Here is a 21,134-nt window from a genome sequence, read left to right on the forward strand (position 1 = left end):
GCACACATAAAATATCATTTTTAATGTAGATCAAAGGGTTTCTACCATGGAGCCAACCTTGAAAGTTCATTAATTCCATCTAAAGAACTTTAAGAATGCCTCACTAGGGCAACACTCTTGGGTCCCCTCCCTCCTCAGGAGCTTTGTACTATCACTTTGCTATTGCTCAACAAACCCTGCTTCGCTGCCCACCTCCCCCCACCCCCCGCAAAAAGGCGCCTTAGTGTCAGACACTCCACCACTGTAATACAGTCATTATGAAATTACATATGTAAGCCAAACAGAAACCAAATCAAACTAATACCAATCCAAGGAATACAGGAATATAAACTTTCCACTTCAAATTCACAACCAGTACAAATTCTAAATTTCTGTAAATTTCACTAAAAGAGAAAACAAGTGGTAAATGCCTTCTTAAAGAAAATAACTTTACTGATTTTTTAATTATGTAAGATAACATATGGTCATTCTAAAAAAGGAGAGAACAATGCATTTAGTCAATCCCCTACAGGAAATTTAGTTTGTGTCCAAAGCGAATGTGTGTTTCGGGGTGGGGGGGGCAGGGAACATGCACATTTGAATGTATATATGTACATACATGCATATATCCAATGTATGTATCAGATGAATATCTTTGTACATGTATCTTCTCAGGCATGTCCAAATATATTCTTGGGATAAATGGCTAGAGATTGCGTTACTGAGTCAAACAGTATGTACATCCATTTTCCTCTTGGAGGCAGGGGGTTGGGCAGGGGAGTGAGTGGAGGGAGCAGGGAAGGAGGAAGGTGGGAGGAAGCGGAAGGGCAGTAAGGAACCTGATTTATTTGGAATATTAACTTTCTGCTACATTCTTCCCCATCTATTTAGTACTTATTTAAATTCTACAATGAATAATAATTTGTTTACCCCCACCTAATAGGATACTAAACCAACAAGAAAAAACGTAGGAAGGTCAACTCATTAGTGATGTATCCCCTACTAGCATTCACATCCATAAACCAAGCTCAAGCAGCACATCTCGAGCCCACTGCCAAGTAAGCTTTCCCCCCACAATGCAGCAGAGCAGATGGCAATTTTCCCAGCCCACGGCTCTGCATGGACATACCATTATAGGCTCCCAACCTAATTTGGTTTGCCTATCAGTGTCCCTTCTAGAATGTTATTTTCTGCTTCTTATCCCTTATCATGCCTTACACACAACAGGCTTTCAACAAATACGCATCAGTGAAGGAATGAAAGACAGAGCCCTGCCTTTTAGGAACAAACACATTTCAGTCAAGTGCTGACGAGTATGGCCTTCCCCTTTCCTTGCTTACATGTTAGCCACTTTGCCGTCTGAAAAATGAAAGGAGTTGAAACTAGGGCCTGGTGTTGCCACATGTGCTTCTTGTTTTGGACTAAAATTGGGTGTCTGGGAGCCAACTATTAATTATTCATGGTATCCTAGCCTGGCCCTCAGTAGTTCACATACCATCGTGGGTGAAAAACCAGCCCAGTGGGAACACTCTTACCTCCCTGATGTACAGTCTCCACAAACCCCACAGCATCTGGTACATTTGACAGTGTACCCAGCACAATAAACTGATCAATAAATACACACCCTCTCATATCCTGCACAAGACCTGTTGTTTTAAGAATTTAACAAGGCTCACTTGACTTTTTAAGCCTACGTTAACTTACGTCATCTTGATCATTTTGGCCCACAGATGTGTTTCTACATAAAACTTACTCATTCAGGGGATTTGGAAATGTTCCCAAAGAGTACAAGTCTCATTACTTTAAAACCGAAGCTAAGGAAGGAGAAGGAAGAGGCTCCTAGCTCACCTCAATATGCTCATATTGGAACCAATAAACAATGACCCAAACTGGAGGGGAGTTGAGGGTATTATATAAAGACTGAGTATAAAAGTAAGCGTTAGAACCGAAACACAAAATACCAGAAGATCTATAAGAACAGAGGTGAGGACAAGTGAAATAGACCACCTGGTAAAAACCTCCCTTATTTAAAAGAAGAGAGGATATAAGTACAGAAATATATACATATTTGCTAATATTGAAAAAAATGGTGGAATAACCTATCATTTAAAAAAATGGATACTACAAGGTGAGAGAAGGAATAGGGAAGAAGAAACAAGGGTAGAAACAAAGCTTCTCTGTGGATTAGACATTGGAACCATGTAAATATTGCACATGATAATACCAAATTTTAATAATGCAACCCCTAAAAATTAATGCAAATCCAGTTGGTAAAATAACCACACAGAATTATTCCAAGTGATGTTAGAACACAATAATCTAACAGTGCACTTTTATTATGAAATACCCTTAAAAACAGACCCCAGAAAATGGCAAAAAAAATTTGTTTCCCGTAATCATATTCTCACCAGTCAACTTGGTATTGTCATTCTAAGGCTGCTGGGGATGTAATTTGTGATAAAGCAACATGTAGGTATGATGGTGTTTGTTGGGACTCAGGGCTTTGTGAAGAGGAAAAAGAATGAAGTTAATTAAAAATCTTATAGCCTAGAATAGGAACTCATCTTTAAAAAATACATATTTTCTGTCTACTGAAAAAGCCTAGAAATAACACCGCCGGTAGCCCTGAGAATGCCTAACACCTTCTCTAAATACATTAGGTAAAAGGGACCGTGGCTCCTTGAAGAAATGACTGATTCCAGGTCAGGGATAAGAAATGTTCGAGAAGAGCCTGGAATATCTTGTTATAGCAGAAAGCAAGGAAACTTAAAAGTTATATTAGTGTCTTAAGAGGTTCCCACTATGCAAATATGGAACAATTTAATCCCTAATGAAGGTAAAAACAGCAATGGATTGAAACATCAAATATGGTTAAACTGTAAGTTCATAATAGTACTTTTAATTTAAAAACAAAACAAACCCTCTCTGGTTGTCTATGAAAGATCCTAAGGAACGAATTCATTATTTTGGAAAAGGATTTAAAAAAAGAGAAGGAATAAGCATTTATCCTGTCTTTCTCTAGGGACTCAGTAATGAATTAGGTGGGTGGGAGGGCAGTCTTTTTACAAAAATATCCTGGGATAATAAATGAAAAGCAAAAGATAGAATCAGTGTTTCATTTTGCAGCTCCCAATGAAGTAATGGATATGGGAAATGACCATAGAGACAAGGGAACATATTAACCACCACCACACTGATATGATCAGCAATATCCAAGCTGTGGAAAACTCTACAGGACAAAAATCCTAGTTTCTTCAATGACAATAAAAAAGTATATGGGGGGGGGTACTGAAATGGAATCTCCAAAATAAAAGGTACAAAATACAACAGACACTTAAAGACACAGACACATCAAACAATACATACACACACACACACACACACACACAATCTACAAACCAGTAACAATTAGAATATGAAACGAAAAATCACAATAGCACCAAATCACTAAGTATCTAAGGATAAATCTAACAAAGATGTGCAATATTGTCACACTGAAAACTCAAAACATTACTAAAAAAAAAAAAATAAAGACCTAAATCAGGGTTTCTTAACATTTTGGGTCAGATAATTTTTTCTTGTGGAGGCTGTCCTAGGATTTGTAGATGTTGGGCAGCATCCCTATCCTCTATCTACAAGTTGCCAGTAACACACAGCCATTCTTCCACCACAGATGTGACAACAAAAATGTCTCCAGACATTGCCAAATGTCCTCCGGGAGTAAACCGAGCCTGCCTGAGAATCACGAATCTCAATACAGAGATATACAATTCTTGTGGGTTGGAATTCAATATTGCTACAATGTTAATTTCTCTTAAACTGAACTATAACTTAAATGCAATCCAAAGCAAAATCCTGGGTGTGTGTGTGTGTGTGTGTGTGTGTGTGTGTGTATTGAAAAGTTGATTCTAAAATCTACATGGAAAAGAAAAATACAATTAAAACTAAGAATTCCTGTTCACTCATTAGAGATTACAAAAGACAAATCACAGACTAGGAAAAGATAGTTAAATATATTTATCCAACAAAAAGCTCATCCTCAGAATATGTAAAGAATTCCCACGAATAAAAAACGTCAACCCAGTAAAAATGGGCAAAAGTCTTTAACAGGCACTTAACAAAAGAGGGTATCTTAAAAGTCAATAAGCATATTAAAAAGTGTTGAAAAGCACTGGTTATCAGAGAAATACAAATTAAAACCACAATGAGATGCCACTATACTCTTATCAGATTGGCCATACTTGCAAGGACTAACACTACCAAGTGTTAATGAGAATGTGGAGCACCTGGAACTCTCACACACTGCTTAGCAATATCTACTAAAGCTAAACACATGCCTACCCTGTGATCCAGTAACTTCACTGTTTGATATATATATATATCGTACACACACACACACACACACACACACCCCAGAACTGAATTATTATTATGCCCACAAAAGATATGTATGGCATGTTAATAGTACTATTCACAGTAACCTCAAACTGGAACCAGTAGAATGATCAAATAATTGCAGTATATTCATTCAATGAAACAGAACAGTCCACAGCTACGAGAAAGAACAGCTCCTGCTAAGTATAACATGAATCAATTTCATAGACAATGTTGAGTGAAAAAAGCCAGACACAAGATTATATGATTCAGTTGATATGAAGTTCAAAACTACTGTTCTGACCTCTGTCTTCAGAGGGGATAATTACTGACTGAGGAGGAGCTCAAGGGAAGATGCTGGAATGCTGGAAACATCCTATAACTTTGTCTGGGCTTAAGTAGTTATACTGTGGTGTTTACACATGTATACATTCTTCACTGTATGTAAGCTTTTCCTTATGAAAAAGAAAAAATTAAAGAGAAAAAAATCAGATAAATGATCATTGAAGGCATTTGATTAGATTGATGAATTATTAATTTATTAGGTATGGCTACATTTTAAAAACTAATTTTTAGAGATGTTTATGAAAGTATTTACAGATGAAATGATGACTGGGACTTGCCTCATATACAAACTGAGGTAAGAGTATTAAAAGTGAGAAGTATAGATAAAACATGATTGGCCATGTCTTAATTCCTAAGGCTGGCTGACCAAAAAATGGGAATTGATTATACTATTTTATGTACTTAAGAAGATGTAGGATATTTTCAAAATAAAAAGTTAAAAAGCAAACAAATCAAAATCCTCTGCAAAAGAGGTCTTTTGGAATTTTTTTTTTTTTTTAAGATTTTATGTATTTGAGAGAGAGAGAAAGAGAGACGAGCTGGAGGGATGGATGGAGAACAGAGAGAGAGAGACAGAAGCAGGCTCCCCGCTAAGCAGGGAGCCCCTATGTGGGGCTTGATCCCAGGACCCTGGGATCATGACCTGAGCCGAAGGCAGACGCTTAACCTACTGAGCCACCCAGGCACCCCTGGAATCCTTTTTGATGAGAAGTCTTATTATGGTCATTGCCACTGTTTGGTTTTTGAAAATGAACCACCAGTAAAAATAAAATGGCTCTAGATTTTTCTCTCTGTATATGGAGACTCCCAAAGGCAGAAAACCTGTTGCAAATACCAAGGAGCAACTGATCATCTTTTCCTCAATTCATCAACACTGCCAAAGTTTAAAACACATTTCTCTAGGATATTAAAACCTGGGATAATGAAAATTTTGTTCCCTGAAATATAGCAGAAGATAATGTATGCATCTGATTTTCAAAAGAGTATTTTTTCCATTTGGGCATAATTACTATAAGTCAGTCCCTAACAGAAAATGCTTTTTCAAACAGGATTTTAACCTCCTAACACAGAGGCAAATGGCTGGAATTTTTTAAACTTTTGATTTTTGTGAAAATGTTCTATATTTATGTAACATTGAGCTCTTAGAAGAATTCTCCAAAAGGACTTTTCTCCCCTTCAAATGTGCAGGAAGATTGGACTTTGTGTGTAAAAAAGGTGATCCAGGACCACCTGAAGCTAATCAGCCATGGCAATCAACTTCACCTTTCATTGCAGCCCCAAGATCCCAGATTGAGGGTCAAAGAAATAATCACATAAATTCACTCCCTGTTGCTCTTTAAGGGGACTGTGCCTTTTCTGTGATCCAGGCTGCTCATGTGACCCATGCCATTTTAAAAAATCACAGTCCCTTGGGGCACCTGGCTGGCTCGGTTAAGCATCTGACTGTTGATTTCGGCTCAGGTCATGAGATCAAGCCCTGCGTCGGGCTCCAAGCTGGGCGTGGAGCCTGCTTAAGATTCTCTCTCCCTCTGCCTCTCTGCTCTTCCTCCCTCTTCTTTCCCCTTCTCTTTAAAAAAAAAAAAAAATCACAGTTCCAAAGAACGATAGGAGCAATTAAGGTATTGAATGCTTCTGTAGATGCTGCTCTCCTTGCCTTCAGAAACAAAATTTTGCTAACAAGACAAGTGATATCTCGTGTCTCCATGGGCTCTAATGGGACAACATTGGTTCAGTACTTCATTTTTCTCTCTGAAAGTAAACAGTGCCAACAGAAGAAAAAAACCTAAGTGCATAAAGCCATTCACTGCAGCATTATCCAGGATAGAAAAAAATCTGTTTAAAAAACTGTCTACATAGGGGGAAAGCTTCATGACATTGGATCTGGAAATGATTTCTTGGATAGGACACCAAAGGCACAGGCAACAAAAGTAAAAAAATAAACTGGACTGTATCAAAATAAAAACTGTACATCAAAGGACATGATCAACAGTGAAAAGGCAACTGCAACCCACAGAATGGGAGAAAATACTTGCAAATTATCTATCTGGTAAGGGGTTAATATCTAGACTATAAAAGTAACTCCTATGAGTCAACAACAACAAAAGACAACCTAATTAAAAGACATTTCTCCAAAGAAGATATACAAACAGCCAGTAAGTACATGAAAAGATGCTCAGTATCACTGATCATTGGAGAAATACAAATCAGAACCATAATGAAATACCACCTTACATCCATTAGGATGGCTATGATGAAAGAAAGAAAATGAAAGTGTTAATGAGGATGTGGACAAATGGGAACCCTTGGGCACTGTGGGTGGGGGTGTAAAATTGTGCAGGCACTGTGGAAAACAGAATGGCAGTTCCTTAAAACATCAGACATGAAATTATCCTGTGGCCCAGCAATTCTGCCTCTGGGTGTATGTCCCAAAGCACTGAAATCAGGAATGCAAACAGATGTTTGTATGCCCATGTTCTAGCACTGTTATTCACAATAACCACTAAAGCACATGAATGGATAAACAAAATGTACACAAAATGAGGCATACACATACAATGGAATATTATTCAGTCTTAAAAAGGAAACTCTGACTCATGCTGCAACACAGATGAGTTATGACGATGTTATGCTACATGAAATAGGGCAGTCACAAAAAAGTACTGTATGATTCCACTTACATGAGGTATTCTCAGTCGTTCAATTCAGAGAGACAGGAAGTATAATGGTGCTTCCCAGGGGCTAGGGTCAGGGAGGAATGAGGAGCTCTTTAATGGGTACAGAGTTTTAGTTTTGCAAGATGAAGAGTTCTGGAGATGGAGTGAACCACAATGTCAATGTATTTAACTAAACAGCACCCTTAAAAGTGGTTCAAATGGAAAATATCACGTTATGTGTATTTTATCATAATCAAAAAATTTCTGAAAATGGACAGAAAGCCTCCAAGAGAATAACCTAGAAAAATGCCTGTGACAGAATGTAATGTAAAAACAAAAGTTCCGTGTACACTATGTTTCAATACATATAGACAATAAAAAAATGAAAATTCTTGTGGGGGAGGGCAATAAAATTAATGGTGATTTTATTCAATGTTAAGTGTATGTATGTGGGATGATAAACAGTCACTAATCATCTGTTTCAATAACGTCATCATAGACACACTCCCTACATTTAGACAACTTTTAGAGAGAAAAAAATGCATCATTTAAGTAAATTTACTTGTTCTAAATACTCCGTGATTTAGTTGTTGCTTTGATAAAATTTCTCAACAGAACAGATCATCCAGCCAACCAAACAGAATAATGGGGGGATTCAAGAGCAAAACAGACAAAGCCTGCTTGCGTGGGAGTGAGTTATTCACTCAGTGGCAACTGAGGTCTGCCTCTGCCCAGCTGTGGCCCAGGGTACTGTGAGCTAGGAGACAAACGGTAGCAAATGGAGAGAGAGATACTTACAGGGGGTGACGCCCCCAAAACAGTCTTTGATTGTTTTCCAAAAATGAACGCAAATGATTTGGAGACTGCTTTTCATAGTATCTATGTAAGTAATGCAAATAAGATTTTTAAATGCATCTTCTTCAAAATATTAAAAAAAAAAAAAAAAGGAAGGAAGGAAGCCAATAGGCCAAATAGAATCACAGGGTTTCTTGCTTTTTGAATTATTTTATTGAAAAATTTTTTTTCCATTTTAACAGTGAAATCTTCCCTCTACCATGCTGACTTCTCCCACCCTGCCAAGAAAAAAGTAACTCCTCACTACAAAGCCTTCTAACAAAAGCAGAGTTAAACTAAAATATGCCAAGGTCAGTACAAAACAGATAAAGCCTGGAAACTGTCTACATTTCACAGCACACTGGCCACCTGAATGTAGACCTCATAACTTGTCCTTCTGGCTCCTGGGCTATTCCCTCAATTTCACTGTCCTGTATTTCAAGTCCTCTTCTGAGTACACTGTGTTAACAATCAATAGAGAAGATTAATGGACTCTTCTGCAATGAACTGTTTTCCCAAAAGACTGAACTTACTTTTCGACACCACTCAGCCAGGGAAACCATTATGGTGAGCTAGTTGAAGGGCTTGATCTTGATCTGAAGATGCTCAGCAGCAACAGAAAGGAATGCCTGGCCTGCCGGGGCCAAAGAGCAGGACAATTTTTACCACTCACCAGCTAAAGAGACTGCAAGATTGATCTCGGCTTCTACTATGACAGTGACCAAGAACAGCAAGGTTTCCAGCCCCTTGTTCTTGTAGAATTTGTTCAAGAAACACGCGTGCGCACGCCTCCCCCCTGTGCAGGGAAGGGAAAGGTGCCTCCGTAGTGATGAGGGAAAGGCTCTAGCCCATGGGTCTAGGAAGAAAAGTGCCCTCTTCCCTCAGATGGTGGCCGAGGAAAATAAAGGTGAAAAAGTTCATTTGAAAGGTTTTTCTTGACATGATTTATAATAGTTATTAAGAACATTTTTCAAAACAGAAAAACCTGATTGATTCTGAAAGTATCTTAGTTAAAAAGTCCTACAAAGGCTTCCTTCACGTACAACACATAGCCCCTACAGGTCTCCTGTATGAATGGAGAGTGTTGGTACAAAGTTCCCTTTTGAAGCTTGTTACAAATCAGATTATAATATAAATTAATTATGTGTCAGGGCACCTGGGTGGCTCAGTCAGTTAAGCGTCCGACTCTGGATTTTGGCTCAGGTCATGATCTCAGGGTTGTGAGATCAAGCCCCGAGTCGGGCTCCATGCTGGGCATGGAGCCTGCTTGGGATTCTCTCTCTCCCTCTGCCCCTTCTCCCCCACCCCCACCCCCCAGGCTCATGCTTGCTCTCTTTAAAAGAAAAAAAAGGAAAAGCAGTGGATCTATCCCATTCACTGTTTCATCCCCCAGGTCCATGCGCCCCACTGCTCCACATCTCCTAAGTCTCCAGGATAAATCTCCTATTTTAAAGCAGCTTCCTGGAGTGTATAGCCAACTCTGAGCCTGTTCAGTGAGGGGTTAAATTGTCAAGCCTATCCAAGTCAAACAATTATGAGAGTGATTAAGAAATCAGGCCCAACCACAAACTATACAATTTACTATCAAAGTCAAATAATAGATGGCTTTCCACAACACTCCTTCCATTCTTCAACAAATTTAGATTATTTGAGAACCATAAATTTTATTTTTAAAAAGCAAAAGTATGTTTTTAAAAAGCAGGCTATTTAGGGACGCCTGGGTGGCTCAGTCAGTTAAGCATCTGCCTTCGGCTCAGGTTATGATCCTAGGGTCCTGGGATAGAGTCCCATATCAGGCTCCTTGCTCAGAGGGGAGCCTGCTTCTCCCTCTGTCTGCCACTCTCCCTGCTTGGGCATGCACGCTGTCTCTCTCTTTCTGACAAATAAATAAAATCTTTTTTAAAAAAAGCAGGATATTTAATTTTAAAATCACACACCCAAGTCTTAACCAGATAATGTTCTGCAGTTTAAAGGAAAATAAATGAAAACTGATGTCTTCTATACATTAGGCAGAAAGAAAAATTCTAACAAATCTACTTTTGTTTCATTCATCCACTCAAAATATACTCACTGTACACCAAGTATACAGTAGGCGCTGTGCCATGCAGTGAAGAAACAAAGATGAGTAAGAACATGCAAGCTCTTCAAGGAAACTAAAAAGTCCAGTTTGGCTGCTGGAAACATTCCAGTAATAATAAATGGAAAGTGGGCAGATGGTTGCTACTCTTACACAAAGTCATCCTGTGTCACCCCATTTTTCATGGATGAGCGAGGCTCCCTCTAACACCATATCTGATGAAATCTGTAAGAAGCTACTTGCCATCTTTGATTTCCTCTTTTCTAGAGTTTTTAAAAAGGGCATATTAAGAAACCTCCACTCTCTTCTACATCTCTATACTTTAAGTCTCTGCAGAGAAATATTTGCTACTTGCCCTGTTATTTGTTTTCATAAATGTAAGTCCCGAGAATGGGAATACCATCTCTGCCATGTGCACCTGTCCTGACCACGCAGGACAGAACCTGGCATATAAACAGGCCCCCGATATAGATCTGTTAACAAACCAACCATCTCCTGCAGAATCCATGCTTCACGACATTTCATCTAATGGACCTTCCTCCACAGGTTCCAAAAAATTACCAAATATAAGGCTGTCCTCAACCCAAGCCCATAAAAACTACTTCCACTAACAAAAAATAAAGGTGCTTGCTTCCTTTATCAGAAAGGAGCAGTGGGGGGAATTTCATGGAAAGTCTCTACTCTTACTTTTCAGACACAGTTCAAAGCATGATCCTTGGGAAACTTTCTATCTAAAGGACAGCATGTGTCTGGAAACCCCGATCATCACAGTCACTTCGTTTATGACAGAGAGTGTTCGGAATAGGTCCAGTCTCCTGTTCAGACTTGTGTTATGGGGGGCCCACTCTTCTTGGGGCTATGGGAGGCTGAAGCGCACCATCAGCTGGCCACTGGCCACTCCACTTCTGGTCAGGGACACCTCCAGGCCACGGGGACGGCAGTCCCCAGGGCGCGGCCGCTCCTGTGTGTGCAGCCTTGTCTGCACTCAGCCACTGGAGTGTCTTACCATTTACTGTTGTTACTGGATGCAGCCTTGCCTCTTATCAGAGAGAGACTTTGTAATTCACCAGCTGGTGCCAGGGAGCCATGAAAGACTCTCCTGTGAGCAGGGAAGCCATCAGCTGTGGCAAGCACGGGAGCACTTGGGGGGCAGGGTGAGACTCAGGCTCCACCCCACATAGGGACAAAATAAGCAGGGGTCTTGGGCATCCCCTACGTCCCTTGACGTAGAAATTATCTACGAGCATGTAATTAATAAGCCACTCTACCCCGCATCTGAAAAGAGTAACTAGGCCCTAGAACCTTACGTCCTACGGACAACTGTTCTGATGGATTCATTTCTAGATATACATACGTATGTTATTATTAAGATGCATCTCATGAATTTGTCAAGATGGCCCTCAAAGCCACTGTGGTAGTGTTTTTAAAATTTTTTTTAAGATTGTATTTATTTATCTGTCAGAGAGAGAGAGAGAGCACATAAGCCAGGGGAGCGGCAGGCAGAGGGAGAAGCAGGCTTCCCGCTGAGTGAGGAGCCCAATATGGGACTCTATCTCAGGACCCTGGGATCATGACCTGAGCTGAAGGCAGACACTTAACCGACTGAACCCCCCAGGGGCCCCCCACTGTGGTAATTTAAAATATAAACAGCTTCTTTAAGTGCACCACAAAACCAGAGTTTCACTTTTTAGGCTTGTCTCTGGTATCCTGCAAAGGAAAAGCTAGCAGATTCAGGGGTACGCCTCTGAACTTGGGGTGGAGGAAGATTTGGGGAACGACTACAAAAGAGAAATGGTGAGCAGGGCAGAGGACACAGAGGGTTTGGCTGGGTCGGAGGCTGAGGAGCCCGAGCCCAGACTGCCAAGTGCCATCTACAGAGCCCCAAATGGTGGCCCGGCCCCCAGCCAGCAAGGCCAGTGAGGATGGAGAGGAGGAAAGCCTGCAAAAGCCAAATAAAAGCCAGAGAAACCACTTTGGCCCTGAGTCCCCATCTTTTAACTTCCAAATGCTTTCCTGAGTTAGAATTAATATGACAGACTATTTAGTAAGCTGATATTTAGAAAATAAAAATAAAGTTTGTCTTGCTACATGCAAAAGAATGAAACTGGGCCACTTTCCTATACCGTACAGAAAAATAAACTCAAAATGGACTAAAGACCTAAATGTAAGACCTGAAACCATAAGACTCCTAGAAGAAAATATAGGCAGTAATCTCTTGGCCTTAGCAATATTTTTCTGGCTCGGTCTTCTCAGGCAAGAAAACAAAAGCAAAAATAAACAAATAGGACTACAACAAAGTAAGAGCAGAAAATCAACAAACAAAAAGGCAACCTACTGAGTGGGAGAAGATACTTGCAAAGGCTATATCCAATAAGGGGTTAATAGCAAAAATAAAGAACTCCTACAACTCAACACCAAAAAAAAAAAAAATCCAAATAAAAAATGGGTAGAGCCCTTGGATATTTTTCAAAGAACACAAATGACCAACAGATGTTCAACATCACTAATCATCAGGGAAATGCAAATCAAAACCATAATGAGATCTCACCGCACACCATGTGGAGAAATGGGAACTCTCATGCACTGTTGGTGGGAATATAAATTGGTGCAGCCACTGTGGAAAAGAGTATGGCAGTTCCTCCAAATATTAAAAAGAGAGGGGTGCCTGGGTGCCTCAGTCACTGAGTGTCTGCCTTTGGCTCAGGTCATGATCCTGGGGTCCTGGGATCGAGCCCCGCATTGGGCTCTCTGCTCAGCGGGAAGCCTGCGCCTCCCTCTCCCACTCCCCCTGCTTGTGTTCCCTCTCTTGCTGTCTCTCTGTCAAATAAAATCTTTTTTTTTTTTTTTTAAAGATTTTATTTATTTATTTGAGAGAGAGAGAATGAGAGAGACAGCAAATGAGAGGGGGGAGGGTCAGAGGGAGAAGCAGACTCCCTGCCGAGCAGGGAGCCCGATGCGGGACTCGATCCAGGGACTCCAGGATCATGACCTGAGCCGAAGGCAGTCGCCCAACCAACTGAGCCACCCAGGCGCCCTCTCTGTCAAATAAAATCTTAAAAAAAAAAAAAAACTTAAAAAGAGAAATACCATACAACCCAGTAATTCCACTTCTTGGTATTTACCCAAATAAAACAAAACACCAATTCAAAAGAGTTATATGCTCCCCTATGTTTACTGCAGCATTATTTACAATAGCCCAGATAGGGAAGCAACCAACTCGTGTCCATCGATAGGTGAGTGAATAAAGAAGATGTGGTGTGTACACACACACACACACACACACACACACACAATTACTCAGCCATAAAAAAGAATGAGAACTTGCCATGTGCAAGATGAACCCAGAGAGCATTACACTGAGATAAATCAGACAGAAAAAAAATACCATATGATTTCACTTATACACGGAATCCGAAAAACAAAACAAATACTCAAATACAGAGAACAAACTGGTGGTTGCCAGAGGGGAGGGGAATGGAGGCATAAGTGAAGGGGATTAAGAGGAAAAAAACTAACAGATATAAAGTAAGCCACAGGAATAAAGAGTACAGCATAGGAAATATAGCCAATAATATTATACGGTGACAGGTGATACCTGCATTTATCATGGTGAGCATTTCATAATGTATATAATTGTTGAATCACTACATTCTACACCTGAAATATAATATTGTACATCAAACATACTTCAACAAAAGTATTTTGTCTTGAGACAAGACAGGGAAAATATAAAAGGTTTCCATTTTATTTCCTTTTTCATTATTACTTTATCCTGTAAAATTTCCAAGTCAAAATGCCAACAATGAGAAAGGAAGATCATGTTCTCTTGCCGTGGGCTTTGGCACATGGGTTCCCCTGCATGAGTCACTGACCTGGTACCTCTTTCCTCACTTAGCAACTGCTCATCCTCCAGGCTTTGGTCCAAAAAGTAGTGGTTCCAGACCTCCCTTCCTGGTCCCTCACATCAGGCTGGAGCCTTCCTCTTCCGTGCTGCTGCTTGGCCTTCACCCCCAGAGCACTACTCATGTACTATTGCTGCTTTTCCCACCTGAATGGTGCCCAGCACAGAGTATGGCATCTAGAACACCTTCGAGGGGTACTTGAATGAATTAAAGAGTGAGTGAATGAATGAGCGGCATGATAAATGAGCAACTAAAAGAAGGTACAGAAAGTGATATCTATAGGTTATTCAAAGTGGCCATGTGATAGGTGAAATTATTTTTTTATGTTGTAAAGCTATTTTACTGAATGAAAAAATTAAATGGTGCCTAACATATAGCAGGTAAAACACGAGTATTTACTGAATGAAGTTAACAAATAATGAATTAGTCTAAATAAAGAAAAAACCTTTTCCATGCCTAAGAAGCTACTCCTGAAAACAGGATTAATAGTTGCATAGTTTCCAGAGTACACAAAATGCTTAAAGCGATTTGCTTTTATTGTTAATTCTCCTTAAAAAATTATTCTCCAAGTATATTTCTTGAATTGTTCATCTATAGGACTCTGAAAATTATTTATGGTGGCATTTTAAAGGCAGCTTCTTAAACTAGGACTCCTTTTATTACATAATTATAAAATTTTCCCTTGAGTTGGCAAACATCTTAAGAACTACATAATTATGGATTGACATGTTCACTTTATAACTATTTTAAATTTTTAATAATTTAAAATTCAAAAAATTACATGTAGAATATATTCTTTGTGAAAAATCACAATAGAAAATAACAAATCTATTTTTCCCAACATACTTACAATCTCAAACTAAAAAGAATTCCCTGCATTTGAAAGTCCACTTAAGAAAAAAATTAACTCAGGGGCGCCTGGGTGGCTCAGTTGGTTAAGCGACTGCCTTCGGCTCAGGTCATGATCCTGGAGTCCCTGGATCGAGTCCCGCATCGGGCTCCCTGCTTGGCAGGGAGTCTGCTTCGCCCTCTGACCCTATCCCCTCTCATGTGTTCTTTCTCTCTCATTCTCTCTCTCTCAAATAAATAAAATCTTTAAAAAAAAAAAAAGAAAAAAATTAACTCAAAATGGCAATCACGGATATTTCTCAGGAAAATAGTATCTTAAGAGATACTGTTATGATTTTTTAATAAACAGGACTGCTATGCACCAAAAGAGAGCAGTAGATGCTCAAAGTTTCACTAAAACTAATTGCTATTCTGGAAGAACAGAGGCAGAAAAAAGTTACCTGTTTTTTGTTTTTTAAGATTTTATTTATTTGACAGAGAGAGACACAGCGAGAGAGGGAACACAAGCAGGGGGAATGGGAGAGGGAGAAGCAGGCTTCCCGCAGAGCAGGGAGCCCGATGCGGGGCTCGATCCCAGGACCCCGGGATCGTGACCTGAGCCGAAGGCAGACACTTAACGACTGAGCCACCCAGGTGCCCCAAAAGTTACCAAAAACTTTACATTTAATTCAAATGTTTATCACATCACTCTTTTTAGAATAAGTAATTCAAAGAGAATGCTCAAGGCCTTCAATTTCCCACTCATACCAGTATGACTGCCTTCAGGCTACGTGCGCCTTGCATAAATGAAGAAGGGCAGCAAGTAGAAACACATTTATCTAAGGAAGTTAGAGTAACTCAACCGAATTTAACAAAGTCTATTCACACTCCCAAGTTCTTAAATGCTTAGGCAACTATCATTGTCTTATAGTTTATCAAGTATTTCAAAATCACAACACGATGGAACATATTTGGGAAAGTACACATATCAAACTCACTGGCTTCTCTGTCTCCCACAAATTATTAAACTATAAAGTTACATTTATTTCTATTCCAGTAGAGGCATTATCAGACCACAAAGTCACAGATACAAGTCACACATGAAACCGATCTACAAGAGATTCTGTTCAATGGAATGAAATTTTTTTCTGCCAGATTCAAGTTGCTGTGATGATATTTGGGAAAGCTACAGTGCAGATAAAAACACAGGCAATGTATCAAATAAACATGGCTAGATGAGTAAGCTCGTGTTCTACTTTCAAACTGTTTATCTTCCTTTAGTGGTCCTGTCTCCAATATAGAGTTATTATATTTTACAACGATCTGTTATGATTCCAAATATTAACACCAGGAGTTATTTCCTTCTTCAGCCACTTTATTAAAAAGTATCAAATATTTCCTGTAAGTCCAGTGTTGAACTACTATGGAAATAGGAAGTGAACCCTTGCTCCAGATTTTCTGAAGAAACGCAGTGTATAAAATATTAATCATTTGCTTCTCTATGAAAATGGGTCTTATTACAAAAAAAAGGTATCAAATTAAGCTACACATAAGCAAGAGTTCATTTGGTTTTGCTGTTGTGATAACACAGGCTTTCCTCTGCACCGTCTTTCTGCTACAAAAAGAAATAAGGAAGGGAGGGAGGGAGATGGGGGAAAAAATACTGTCAGTCTAAGAATGACAGAGATGCCATGATTTCTGAGAAGAAAAAAATGGTATTAAATACATACTAAAGTTGAGTAAGTTGTATAACCATAAAAAACTCACAATTTAAGAAAGAAATTCTGAGCTTAACACATCATTTTAAACTGTGGACTTTACTAAGCTAAGGTTATAAGCAGGGCAGTATGAATGTTATGCTAAAATTCTGTGTAATTTAGAAGCTGATATTGAGACAGCTAAATATTTGGTAACATATATCCATTAAATTTTGTGACATAAAAGTCAAATTATTTAAAATTAAAAGAAAACACATTCAAATGGATTTTTTCTGAAGAAGTACGGTGGACATATTACTTTGCTCCTAGGCATTCAAATATACAACATTACAGTGACTAATGGGAATGAAAACTGGTGCAAACTTTTCAGAAAGTTCTCCATCTTTCAAGAGAATTAAAAATAAGTATGAAAATCTACCCTATGAAAAATGAAATGCAGAAAAATAATTTTACACAAAGTTGTTCACCGTAGTATTTCATATATAGTATTGTCACCAGCAAGACCCGCTGACCCCTGAACTCAGGAATGACCTCCTGAACTCAGGACTGCTCTCCTGAACTCAGAAAACTCCTAGAAGCTTCTGTGTAACTGTCCATTTCACCTTTTAGAAACTAACAAATTGCTGGATAGGAAAAGAAACATTTGAGGACAGAAAGCTCACAGTTACTTCAGCTTCACTATCATGTTAAAATCCCCCACTGAATATCCATCCTGAGCCCCAATAAAAGGAGCCCGCTTACCCCTGGGTAACCCTGCTTACCCCATGTGATGTCCTTATTTGTCAAATAAAGATGACTTTGTGCTGGAACCCCACCCGGTGTAACTCCAGTCTTTGTAACTCACCAAGGGGCGGACCCGCCTTGGTCTGGTAACAAGTATCAAGAAATAAGAATACTAGAATGTTGACCAATAAAGACTGTTAGATAAATTACAATATATTCACCTAGCAAAATATCATTTTATGCAACCCCCCCCAAAAAAGTCCTAACCAAAGAAATGCTTACTCCAGTGTGTATGAGAAAAGTATGGACTTCAGAAAATGGCCCATTAAAAATCTGAATTTGATCGAGGATCGGCAGTGTGCCATCGAGCAGGATATGTGAACTTTTAGCCTGTGTTTCTTTAAAATTTTGATACAATGCCTTATATAGGTGTAATAAGTAAATAAGTATCTAAAATGCCTCTTGTGAAACTTGGCACACAGTAGTCACACAATAAACCAGAGAGTCTGCGATGACAGGTGAAAAGCAGAATTCCAAATAGTATGTGCTTATGACAAACTATGTAAAAACATTCACAATGGGAAATACCCTACAATGTTATCTATGAGTAATGGGAGTAAAGAGGGATTTTTCTTTTTCCTACTTTTCTTTCCTGTCTAAATTATCAATAAATAAGCATCTATCTCCTCTGCAATCTGAAAAGCTTATAATCAATAAAGCATGGTTTAAAAATGTGCACATAAAAGTAATTTAAAATACCATTATTTAGTTAAAATTCATCCATGTATATTTGCAAAACATTACAAATATCTTTTGAGCACCTCTATGTGCCAAGCAGTGTTCAGGCACTAAATAAGACCGCTTTGCATGGAGCTGATGTTCCAGAATGGAAAGACTGACAGAGAACAAATACATATTTATTGCTAAATCATCAGTTCTAGAACTGATCCTAGAAGTACTTTTAAAATGGTATTCTTGACATCTATTACACACTTGCAGAAAAACAAGACAATATATCATAAAAATTTAAGTCACAATTTTTTTTTTTAAGTCACGACAGTGTGTTGGAGCAGTGTTTTTTACTATGCATTCAAATGCCCCCTTGTTAAAATGCAGAATCTCATTCGGGTGATCTGGGGTGAGGCCTGAGCTGCTACCTTGTAAGAGGCCCCTAAATGGTACTGATACTGCTGGGTCCATAAACCATACTTTGAGTAGAAAAGTCTTAGAGGCATGGCGAGGACTTTTGTTTCAAAAAAAGTGCTAAGTTGATAATGCTGGTAACTAATATACCCCATATTCTAATGTAAACCTTTTGGAAAGGAAAATTTGAAGACATTGCTAATATTTTTCTACCTGAAATAAAAAAAAATTCTTATATTTATTAAGGCCAGCTTTGTTGAGCCAAATTTAGGATCCCATTCCCCAAAGTATTTCTGTCTTCCTACTATGATCACTAGCACCACGTCCTGTCAGAGGTGTCTGGGAGCAGAGGGCCCTGTCTTTTCCTTTTCTCCCGTTTCCGTCACGCCAGCCTCCACCTCGGGCCTTGTCTCTCATGTCTGGCCTCCCCCAGACTCCAGTCCACACCAAAATGCCAGGAAAGCAGTGTTCCCTGGGAGACTTTTCCACGCGCAGTCTGTCCCTGACCAGTGCCTCTTCCCAATGCACATCAGGACAAACCATTGCCAAGACCGGGTGTTTACACTGCACCAACAATCGCTTGGTGCCCTTAACCACTCCAACACTGCCGATCTCTTCCTCTCAGACTCTGCATGTTCTCCCCACTCCTCTTCACACCCCCATTCAAATCCTGAAAAAAATCCGACTTCCTCCAGGACGCCTCCCTGTGAGGTGTACCCACACTGTCTGTGTCCAAGGCCAAAACCAAATTCTTGGGTTCACACCACGGAATTGGCAAGATGGGTTATTACACACACACACACACACACACACACACACACACACACACACACTGATCTATCCTTTCCATCAACTTCTGGTACAGCATAGAAATCTCATCCCATAGCTAAAATGAGGTAGGTAAAAATACCCATAGGTAAAAAATCCCATAGCTGGAGATAAAAGACTTTTGGACAGAAGTTATGCTGTCCTGACCTAGGAGATGCTAAAACGTAGAGGCCAAGGTCACAAAAGCCTGGTGAGGGGTTCCTGCAAATGCTGCACAGATGCCAAGCAGCTTCTTCAATCCTCAGCCTGTGGTGATCACCTTAAAGCCAGATGTTTCAGATGTCCCCCCCCCGGGGAGCACCCCCGCATCTCTCCGTGTACCTTGCTCAGGGACTTCTACGGGCCAGAGAGTGACGGCACAGGACCACAACTCCATCAGCTCAGAGTACAAGACAGACAGCAGGAAACATGGAAATGCTGAGTGTGGCACTGCACAGGACGCCGTGAACGCTTGGGGCTTTGTGTGGAGCAGCCACAATCCCAGGTGGCGGACCGGCAGCTGTCGCGTCCCCGGCCTCCCACCCAGCACTTGGTCCCCATGTCTCTGGCTCAGTCCATGCTCGGAAGGCTCTGGTGTTTCTCCATCCTCGTGCTTTTCAGTGTTTTGACTAAGTGCTCTAATAATAACTTGTTTCTCTAAATATTCAGGTCTAAGGTGGGGAGGAGGGGCTAGGAAGAAAAACAATAGTGTCACCCAATAGTTTCTGATTTTACTCTTTTTCAACATACACTGCTTCCATTTAATTTTCAAGCTAGTTCTATAAATTGTATTTCCTGCTACTCTTGGTTTGCTTCATCAATGTCTATCTGTCCTATGTGTATGTTGTATAACCCCAGCTAGACTCTAAATTTCTTGAGGACAGAGACCACGCCTTATTTTGTCCATAGAATTTATTTTATCACTGGCACAGACTCCTCTGCAGGCTCAGCGCACAGGAATCTTTGAGAGGCACGGTACCTGCTCACGAACTGCTCACAGGAGCTCCCACAATGCCTCAGCGCACAGGGGATGCTCGATTCATGACTGGCTAAATGAAAAAACATCCCTGAGACCCTACATGTCATTAGGCACACTCCTTATTTACACTGCATCAGTATAAACAGTATTTTTGTTTTTTCAATCTTTTTAGGTCTTAAAATCAAAATTATATTCTATATGGGAAAGGAGAGGCAGTTAAAGAGAAATCTATAAGCCCCCATAAAGCTCCCAGGAGAGAGATCTGACAATATACAGTAACACTGTCCCTTCCACCCAACAATTCCATGTCTAGACATATACCCACATAACGTTCTGCATGTGTAGGGCGTGTGCAAAGATGTTCACTAAAGCACTGTTAAGGACCGTAAGGAAATGGAACTCATCCATATAGTTATTGGGAATGAATCACTACATCATCTATATATATATATATGATGAAACACTATGTTGAACAGTTAAAATGATTATACTTAATTTACATATATAGTAACAGGGTTAGACTTTGAAAATTTAAAAATTGAGTGTAAATGCAAAGTGCACAAGATACTCATAATGGACACTTAAAAACACAAACCTATATGTTGTTTATGGGGAGAGATGTGTAGTAAATGTGTAAATGTGGATGGCAGAGACCCATGACAACTTGAGGACAGTCGAGCTGCCTCTGGGGAAGGAAAGAGGGAAACGGGAATTGGGCTGGAATACAAAGGGGATCCTAACTGTATCTGTCATGTTTTATTTCTCTGAAAC

At 39.7% G+C, this 21,134-nt stretch overlaps 1 protein-coding gene across 1 annotated transcript in view; it reads right to left on the bottom strand.

Moving 5' to 3' along the window:
* The window catches only part of TTC39C (tetratricopeptide repeat domain 39C), a 104,819-nt gene that overhangs the window by 62,197 nt on the left and 21,488 nt on the right, over window positions 1-21,134 (bottom strand). The gene's annotated exons all lie outside the window — the stretch shown is intronic.

Source organism: Phoca vitulina, unplaced genomic scaffold, assembly GCF_004348235.1.
Source record: "Phoca vitulina isolate PV1807 unplaced genomic scaffold, GSC_HSeal_1.0 scaffold24, whole genome shotgun sequence".
NCBI lineage: Eukaryota > Metazoa > Chordata > Mammalia > Carnivora > Phocidae > Phoca > Phoca vitulina.